The sequence below is a fragment of the Biomphalaria glabrata genome, chromosome 2 (assembly GCF_947242115.1).
Source record: "Biomphalaria glabrata chromosome 2, xgBioGlab47.1, whole genome shotgun sequence".
Taxonomy (NCBI): domain Eukaryota; kingdom Metazoa; phylum Mollusca; class Gastropoda; family Planorbidae; genus Biomphalaria; species Biomphalaria glabrata.
This window is the reverse complement of record NC_074712.1, coordinates 8,557,804-8,568,497: the sequence shown is the minus strand read 5'-3', so window position 1 is coordinate 8,568,497 and position 10,694 is coordinate 8,557,804.

The following is a 10,694-nucleotide window of genomic DNA, read 5'->3' as shown; positions in this document are numbered from 1 at the left end:
CATGTTGTTTTAGTCACTTTGCATCAGTTTCACACCTGGATTGCATTCCTGGGCCTTAGATGAAGGGATCATTGGTGGCCCATCTGTAAAGCATAAGGTAGTAATTTTTCTTCTGACAATGCTTACTTGTGCTTGATGACATAGATGGCCTGGCAGGGACAGAAGAACAACTGTGATGTGCATAGACAAAACCATTCAGCAAAGAAGAAAAAGAAAACAGCACATTATGACCAATAGCCAACAGGGCTTTAAAATGGACATCAGTATTGGAGGCGAAAAGCTGGCCAGTTTCGGTAGTTTTAATACCATGGAGCTATCGTTTCAGACGTAAGAAACAAACCGGAACTACTGGCCAGTATTTCATAATCCACAGCAACACTTGCAAATCTCAAAACAAGGTCAAAGCATGGCCCTTAGTGTTCCACGAGGCCTGAATTTTTTTATTATGAGGCCATCACAGGAATTAATCTCTAAATAAAAAAAAACAAAACAAAGTGTTCTGTTTAACACTCAGAATGTGCCAAGTGTTCCGTTGAAGAAAAATTTGGGAAACACTGCCCTAGACACTTAAAACAAGAATTAAAAAAAAAAAAAAATCCTTTGTTTTTTTAAAAGACAATAGCTCCTTAATAGAACTTAATAGAAGCAATTATATAGCTCTTCATAACAATGAATATTATTTAAACAAATGTAACATTTACATTTTTTACCCTCCCTCAAGAAAAAGATCTAGTTATTTTTTCCACAATATACATCTACCGTCAAATTTTTAGGAAAATGGTTAGAGCAGTTTTTGAGAATCGCGTCCACCCACCCTTGGCCCGCCCAGAATGTTTTGCCCACTCCGAAATAGGTACTTGAGTAGAGATATACCCTCCCTCAAGAAAAAGATCTAGTTTTTTTTTTTCCACAAATTTTTAGGAAAATGGTTAGAGCAGTTTTTGAGAATCGCGTCCACCCACCCTTGGTGCGCCCAGAATGTTTTGCCCACTGCGAAATAGGTACTTGAGTAGAGATATTGTAATAATTTTTATAAATGTCCTTGTTTGTATGTTTTACATGCTTCTGACTTTCAGAATTGAAAATTGAGAACTTCCCACAGGATGACAGTATATGGTAAGGGGCAAGGTTCAAACCTGCGTACATGTTCAGAGCGCATACCACATGACCAGACAGCCATCCACACATTGATCAAAAAAGGTCTATTCTTTAAAATAGAAACAAAATAAAATTTTGTAACATAGGCCTATAGGTTTCTGAAACTAGGTTTTTAAACACTTATTGATGCCATGCTACATTACCATTGAATGCAATATTTTATGCAGGATCTGATAATTATGAAGCTAACAGCACTATAAAACAAGCAAAATACAAGAATACTTAAAAACAAAAGCTAATAAAAATGTTTGTAAAATATTTTACTTGTTTTGGATGTTCCTTCAGATTTGAAGATAATTCACTTCCTAGTTCAAACCTCCCGCAGGACTAGGGATGGGAGCGGGCAGGCTTTGAACCCGGGACCATCATAAGTCCGAATGACCAGGCATCCATTCATAATATAATCCATAATACAAGGGACAAATCTGCTAAATTACAGCCATTTCTTGCAATACTGCAAGATTTATTGCCCCTTTTTCTATGTAAAACAAAATTAATTGGTTAACTAGTTGGTTAATTTTTCGATCTATTCATATGATGTCATCGACAATAAATAATTGTGCTAAATTTCAACTTGATCCGAGAAAGTGGGAGAAAAAAAAAAGGTGTAAAAGCTAATATAAACTTTGTAAAAAATAAATTCAGATTGTATCGAGTGTAGAACAAAGAGTGTGATGATAGCCTAAATAGAGATACAGTACTGAAGTTTAACATGTAGATGTAGGTCAAGGTCTCAGCTACATTGACTTTGAATAATTGTCTGAATATTAATTATCTTATTCGGCTAAGATTAGTTAGGATTATACATGTTTAAAAAACGAATTGGCTGAAAGCATTTAAAAATTCGCTTGTACAGAGCTATATTGTTTGACACATTGTCCATGAACAATTCTCAAAATTCCTTGGTAAGTATAGTGTATGACGAGGTGGCCACACTTTGTCACCAGTGCATCTACAATACATACATTTCCTTGTACCTTAGTGAACTGAGCACTTCATTTGTCTCTCAGAGAACACTGCGCTCCATGGACTCAACGCTTCTAGTGATGCCACGTATCTCCCTCAAACGTTACGGTTTGCGGGTTTTTTAGTACACGGAATAAAGGCTTGGAACTCATTCCCCAAACGAACAACATGCTTCACTACATTCAAGAAGAACATTAAGACTTATCTGTTCATAACTTTTTTGTTAGTTTGTTATGTAATCACAACGCCTTGAGCCAACATCATGTTTGTTAATATTGCTCTATAAAAGAAAATATTATTATAATTATTATATTAGAAACGAACGAGTATTCATCCTCTGGCACTGCCAGGGTCGAGTTTCGTTAAAGAGAAACTAAATTCATTACAGTCTCTTTATCAGTGTCCACCGAGGAATCTTCCGTTGATGTGGCAGGTCTGCAGCAACGAGAGTCTTCTTAGGAATGTTAAGGGCCTTGAAAGTATCTGTAAGGTAGGTTGACATTGTCCCCTCGGTTGATATTATTATTATTATTAACACTGTAAGCTGTAAACTGGAACCCACGTACTTTTATTGGGGAAGGATTGAACCTCAGCACCCCGTCTATCCCCCCGCTCACGGAATCTGGTAATTGCAGGTTTTGTTTTTTAAAAAGTTTTTTTTTTTTTGCTAGTTTAGATCCTTTTTATCTGGGAGTGGGGACCTGAGCTGCAAAACCCCCTTGGTTACGCTCATGCAATTCGGTGACGATAGTTTTTAGCTTTTTTTTTTTGTTTGTCAACACATAGGCCCACTGGCGGATCCAGGGGGGGGGGCGGTAGGGGCGATCGCCCCCCCCCACTCGGCCGACCCCCCCCCCCCCCCGTTCGGGGGGGGGGGGGGCGGACGAATTTTAGTATAGAATTCACACAATTTGTATACAAATTTATTACTTATGTTAATAATATATACTAATTATTTATATTTCAACCTATTTTTTTATTATTTCGCCCCCTCCTCTAGTATGTTGACCGATTTGGTGGGGTCGGGAGGGGGCAATGGAATCAATCCCGCCCCCCCCCCATACACTTTTGAGTGGGGGGGGGCGGTCCAATTTATTTGTAGAAATCACAGCTTGCTAACAGAATCAATTAAATATCTATATGATTAAAACTTGTTATTGATAGTTTAACCGATCTTTATATTATGTCGTTCCCTGTTTACCGTTTGGGGGTGGGGGGGGGGGGCGAATACCTCTACTGCCCTTCCCACCTAAACCATTTGAGTGGGGGGGGGCGGTCCTACTTTTATGGAGAAATCATAGTTTGTGAACAAAATTAGTTGAATTAATCTATAAATTTCTGGTATCTTGGTCGATTCGGTGGGGTTGGGGGGAGGGCGATTGCATGTACTGCCCTTCCCACTCTAGCCCTCTGAGTGGGGAGGGGCGGTCCTATTTTTATGGAGAATCATAGTTTGTGAACAAAATTAGTTGAATATCTATATAATATAAACTACGTATTGATATGTGAACCCATTGTATATTATGTCGTACCATACTCTAATCTCAAATTTTATCATTAGTAAATTTAAATGAAAAAGGGTTGTACCAGGTGGGAGGGGCGATATATGCAATTGCATTTCCCCCATCGGACAAACCAATACTTTTTCTTTTAGTATTATAGTTTGGAAATTTCAAAATGTAAAAAATCTGCCACTAATATAATTTATATATACTATAAATTATATTCTTATATCGAGTCGCCCTACTTTTTTTTTTTATTCTTTAATGCCAAATGCAATCTTTAGCAGAAATTATTAAAGGAGCGAGGATTAATCGTTTTCATTCTACCGCCCCTCCCATTTCCAGAGTTTATGTAATTTCACATGAATTTATCATAATTATTTTAAGAAAGACTTTGCATTGGAAAAGTTAGAATTCAAACGAAAATTTTTAGTATAAGAATCATGATTGAGATGAGTTCTAAACCGATAACAATACATTTATAGTCGCCTTTTCCCAACCTTTACTCAATCGGATATTTTTCTAGTTAAATAAATGTGGGACTATAACTCACAACTTATACTACAATGTTATTGAATATTATTTATCGAATAATTTTTTTTCGGCGGCGATCCTCAAAGCCAAAATCTAAATATGTGGGGTATCTTATCTTTTCAAGGAACAAATCGGTTTTATTTGCAATGTATTAAGGGCCTATAAATTCATATTAGAATATCTTTCAAGTTTTTAATAGTATGAATAATGAGCTTTAGGTCAGGAAAATGCGTTTCTGCAGTGAAGAATGCAAGAAAACGCTTTTGTCGTCGGGGCTTCGCCCCGAACTCCATTGATGAATAGTAAGCGTAGATGTCAGGAGAATGCGTTTCTGCAGTAAAGAATACAAGAAAATGCTTTTAGCGTCGTGGCTTCGCCCCGAACTTCATTGATTGATGAATAATAAGCTGTAGATGTCAGGAGAATGCGTTTCTGTAGTGAAGAATAGAAGACAATGCTTTTGTCGTCGGGGCTTCGGCCCGAACTTCATTAATGAATGATGAGCTGTAGATGTCAGGAGAATGCGTTTCTGCTGTGAAGAATGCAAGAAAACGCTTTTGTCGTCGGGGCTTTGCCCCAAACCCCACTAGGGAACCTTATAGCGTTGCCCCACTTTTTCGCCGAAGGTTGAGAAATGCTGCTTTTTAAAATTCTCATATAACTATATATCTATATATCTATATATCTATATCTATCTATCTATCTATCTATCTATCTATCTATCTATCTATCTATCTATCTATCTATATATATATATATATATATATATATATATATATATATATATATATATATATATATATATATATATATATATATATGTGTGTGTGTGTGTGTGTGTGTATGTGTATGTGTGTTCTGTAAACACGTTTATGCATAGGGTTAGGGTTTACTGGGCGTTAGGGTTAGGGTTTGGAAAAAAATCGCCCCCCCCACTCCAAAGTTCTGGATCCGCTAGTGCATAGGCCTATATCCCCTAATTATATGAAGTGGCTTTTTCATTATTAACGAATAGTGTCGTTCTGTCTCTGACTCATATCAATTATCATTATTTAATCAGCTGTTCTCAATGTGTGTCGCGACCCTTTTTGGGGTCGAATAATGATTAAATGTCGACTATGACTATCGGAAGTATTAAGTTTTCGCCTATTTTAACGTGTAAAATCTGACATTGTATACGTTTTTTTCTCCACACATTGGTTGTTACAATTTTTTAAACTATAATTTTCATTAGGGGATAGATTTTAAACATTTTGATTGTGAATAAAATACTGTGCCGTTAGTAATTAAGACTGGTATCAGTTAAAGACACAAACTGAAGCCAGCATTTATTCAATATTATGAAGAACTGTGTGAAAGTGCTGGGTTGGCTTGGAAAAAGAGTGCAAGTGTAACAACTGATGGAGCCCGAGCTTTGACTGAGAAAAAAAGGTTTTGTAATAAATTAAAGTAGACCTACGTATCCTAACCATAAACTCCAAACGGGAATTTTGAGCAAAACTGCATTGAATATCAGGCATATAGTAACCTAACAATCTCACTGATCAAACTTATCATAGCTAGGGGACTTAACCACAGACAGTTCTGAAAAGTACTTGAAGATTAGGAAACAAAACTTCTGCTGTCACAGTAGTATCCGCAAGTTTAGCATGGACACTGTAGTGAGAAGAAATAGACTATAACTTTGTTACTAATATTTCTAATGAAGAATGGAAGACAGACTTCAAATTTTCTACATACTCTATCACACCTTTATCATACCTTTGCACATGAAATGTAAGTACTTGTGAAATCAAACAAAGTTTTCCCATTTCTCCAGGCAAGCAAGTGAAAAAAGGCTTTGCAATTTTCCTTTGCTGAAAGGTGAAACTATTTCTAGTGAAATGGTTGACTAATTTGGATTCCTTGATTAGGGAATTTTAAAGCAAATTTTAAGACATCAAGAACTTGGAACCAGTTTTCAATACCATCAGTTCAGCATTTAGTGCAGAAGCCGATTCAACTCCAGAGAACATACCTGCAAGTTAATTCAGTTCTTCCGCGCATTTTTATGGGTGACAGAAGCTGTATTTCCAGACACTAGAAAACCTTTATGCTAAACTTTCACATTGTTTGGGTTCAGAAAAACAAGCCTTTTTTATTTTAAGAACAGGTCAATGCTAACTGAGTGTAATTTGACATCAGTCACTAGGATAACAACTAGGTCTAGTAAACTAGTTCCATAGTTTCGGAACATTGTGCACGATTGTAAACAATGAAATACTTCACATTAGGTACAACTGCACAACTGAAATAACGAAATTAAAATCTTTAAAAAATTCGTAAAATGGGTTTCAGAAATTACACTCGATTGGGAGTGTAAAAAAAAAATGAAATGTAAATGTAAAATACAGTATACATGTGAATTAAAAGTATTATTCATCGTTAGCTTGCGTAATTTTCTAAGTTGCAAGTACATGCCTTATTATTATTATTGTTTTATATATATATATATATATATATATATATATATATATATATATATATATATATATATATATATATATATATATATATATATATTTATACAGTAAATTTTTTTTTGTAAAAAAAAAAAAATAGGTGCCGGTTCTTCCTTATTAGGTGCCGGTACTCCCTAACTTTTAACTACTATAAATTAATAATATAAGTTAAATTACAAGAAAAGTAATAAATGTTCCAAAAGGTGCCGGTACGCCGTACCAGTGCGTACCGTCACAAAAAAAACCTGTATATATATATATATATATATATATATATATATATATAAATATGCGGCCTCCCATTCCTAAAAATATTTTAATGCTGCCCTCGATGGAAAAAGGTTGCCTACCCCTGGTCTAGTGCATCATGATACTCTCAATGACATATTGTTTTATTCAATGACTTCGAAGTGGGGCAACTCGTCAGCCAGATACATTCGCTCGTATTGTCATTTTGGCTACTGTTTCAGCCCACTGACTAATGTTCTATTTGTTTTACATTTAGTTTCATATGAATTGTGTGTGACCAGGAAATTACAAATAAATGTGTGGGTTGGTGTATTCTAATTGTAAATGTAAAGGTTTAAAGTTTGAATTCTAAATAGTCTGGTCCCCCTCCCCCTCCTTTTATCCCTGTTAGTCAAATGTAAAAATATTTCCTGGATTAATTTTAGAATAAATAAAATATATTTAAATGAATAGGCTTATTGCTTAAACAACAAATATTGAATTGTAAACCTTAGCGAAAAAGCTAGATCTAAACCTTTTGTTGTTATAGTAGCCTATATGTATAACCTATTTTAAGTCAAATAAATGTTAATTAATAAATGTAACAAGTTTACCACAATTGTAGCACAGTGATTATTCGATATTCAATTAGGCTACATTTTAAAATAAAACGCAATACTTTCAGACTACGTGCCGTCAGCCTGTAGCCAGTGTAGTGACCTATGTCCTTTGCTCCTGATGAGACCTCCGAAATTTAAAAAAGTGCATTATTGTGCCAGAAGGCTGGGAGGTAAAGAGCTTGGGTTCGAATCCTGATGAAGACTGGGATTTTAATTTAGGAATCATTAGGGCACCCCTGAGTCCACCCAGCGCTGATGGGTACCTGACATGACAAACTCGTTTTCTTTGGGGCACAGGCTTGTTGGCTGAGTGGTTAAGCGCTTGGCCTCCGAACCTGTTGTCGTGGGTTCGTATCTCAGTGAGGACTGCGATATTGAATTTCTGGATTCTGAGTCCACCCATCTCTAATGGGTACCTGTCTTCAGTTGGGGAAAGCAAAGGCGGCTGGTCGTTGTGCTGGCCACATCACACCCTGCTCGTTAACCGTTAGCCATAGAAACAGATGACCCTAGCATCATCTGCCTATAGATCCCAAGGTCTGAAAGGAGAAGCTTAAGGCTTAAGGTATCAACCTGATCGCGAGGAAGAAATAGCGTTAGCAATTATTTAAGAGGATTAAACCCAACATATTTAGCCGTATATATATATATATATATATATATATATATATATATATATATATATATATATATATATATATATATATATATATATATATATATATATATATATATATGAATACTGAATAATTATTTTCCCTTGACTAATTGGTTACAATGAATAATTGTGCTAGGTTTCAACTTTATCAGAGAATGGGTGTGGGAGAAATAATGTGTACACAATTTTTGCCAGAAAGACAGTCAGAGCGAGTTGATATAAGCTTTGTAAATAGAACCGATAAATGATACCAGCGAAGAACCAAGACCAATACCTTGATGTTGTGAAAGATTCAGCATTGTTGCCCAACTACCATAGGAGTAGAATGAATGAGATGAAAATAAAGCATTAGGCTCTATAATGGGTTAAACATAAAATACATATTTTTAAAAATAACAACCACGCAGTGATCGGGCTCTGGCACACTTTAAACTCCAGTCATAAACTACATCATTGTGTAGCAGGCGGCTCATACTCCCACAATGGGGTTCACATGACGGATAGCCAGTAAGCGTCACACATCCGTAAATAGCGTCTTTTTTTTTTCTCACATCAAGTTCAAGTGTTTACTTGCGGTGTGTACCACTGTCGGATGGGCTGGGTTGCCTCCCTTAAGGAAGGTTTCCGAAGAAGCCAAACAACAATGAGGTATTTAATACTCTCCCTTGAAAGAAATTGTTTAAAAAAAAATGCGCACTATGACTATACAGATACATAAATGGCCGATTTCAATTCCATGGCCTATTATTACTAATATGTTTTATACTGGCCTATTGCCGTGCAGCCGCGTGTGCTGTCGAAATAGAAATTCCCTTAATTTTATTCCAAATGAATCTGTTTCAAAGACGGTGTACATAAAAGCAAATAAACAACAAGGTTACAAAAGACAGTTTGTGTGGAAACACAAACTCAAAATCGGCCCCCGAAGTGGTCCACCCAGGCAGGCTTCCGAATGAAATTATATCAAAGACAAATGCGAGATAAGAATGGAGAATGAAGGTTAACAGATCTTGTTTAGTGCCCCAACGATCCCGCAGATCAAAGGATAGGTGAAAGTGAATGTAAAATTAGATGTGAACCTGGCCTAACTAGTTACCCTTTCAGACCTTGTGGTCTATAGGGCAGATGATGTAAAGTTCATCTTTTTTGTGGCTTACGATTTTACGAGGGTGTCATGTAGCCAGCACAAAGACCAACCGCCTTTACTTTTCCCCAACTAATGTCAGGTACCCATTAGAGCTGAGTGGACTCAGAGGCGCCCAAAGATTCCAAAGTTGAAAATCCCAGTCTTCACCAGGATTCGAACCCAGGACCCCCGGTTCGGAAGCCAAGCGCTTTACCGATCAGCCACCACGCCTCTCCTGGCCTTACTGATGTCTTATACTTGATCTAATTGTTTTTTTTTAAAGAAAACCTCAGAATTTGCGCTATTCAGTTTTAGCTTTATCATCATAGGAATCCTTGGGCTTTATGCCTCTTTTCTTTGCTCAATCTCTTACTCGAATCCTAAAAAAAAAAAAAAAAAAAAATATTTCTGAAGTATAAAGAAAAAGTTCAGGAAAATGGAGTTTACAAGATTACTATTCATTTTAAATTAGGTCTAACTTATAATGCATACTAATTAGCTTTTTCTCTTTAAAAAACTGCTTGCATAACTGATTTTAAAAATTAGATTTTTCGCTTTCAGAAAAAAAAAAGTAGCCGTTGCATCAGAACTTTGAATGGTCTAAAATATTGTGATGTTGGATTTTCAATATCTTTTGTAGTTTACGAGATCTAAACGGGACGGACGGACAGACGGACAGACATTTCGCACAAAACTAATAACGTCTTTTCCACTTTCGGGGGCCGCTTATAATATTAACCCTACTTTACTCACACGCGAGCTTCTTTTCTCTAAAAAAAATTGTACTACATTATGCACAACATCTGTCGTCGAGTTGGTCCCGAGTTCCAACCCTTCCCTATTCCACCCCCTGCCGTCTTGCAGGACATTTGTACTAGGACATAGCAATCGTTATTTCTTCAGGAAAGTTATAAACTAACAAAACTGTGTCGGGCCGCTAGTGACTTGCTCTCGTAGTCTAAAGTCTAAATCAGAGGTTTCCAAACTTTTCCCTTAACGGAACACTTCGCATATTCTGAGTATTTAGCAGAAAATCTTGCCCTACTAGTTTACTATTCCAGTAGTTCGTTATATTCAAACTTAAACTACTACCTACAGGAGATAATGTAATTTGCCGCTACCTTAGTCATCTATTCATCTCGGGGAGCGCTTAAAAACTCTCCAGCGATGTTCGGGGCGAATCCCCGGGCACCAAGCATTTTTCAGCATTTCTGAACTTCAGAAACTCATTCTCCTTAAGTCTAGCTTGTACAATTTCTACCAGTAAGAAGAGTGCAGGTCAGATAAAATTCAATTAAGAAAAGGTGAATCTGAAGTGTGAGAGACATTCGAGACAAAAGGACTGTGTTTCTCAAATTTTTAACGTTGGCGCTCCCGACCGCTAAACGTTAAGTCTTTTTT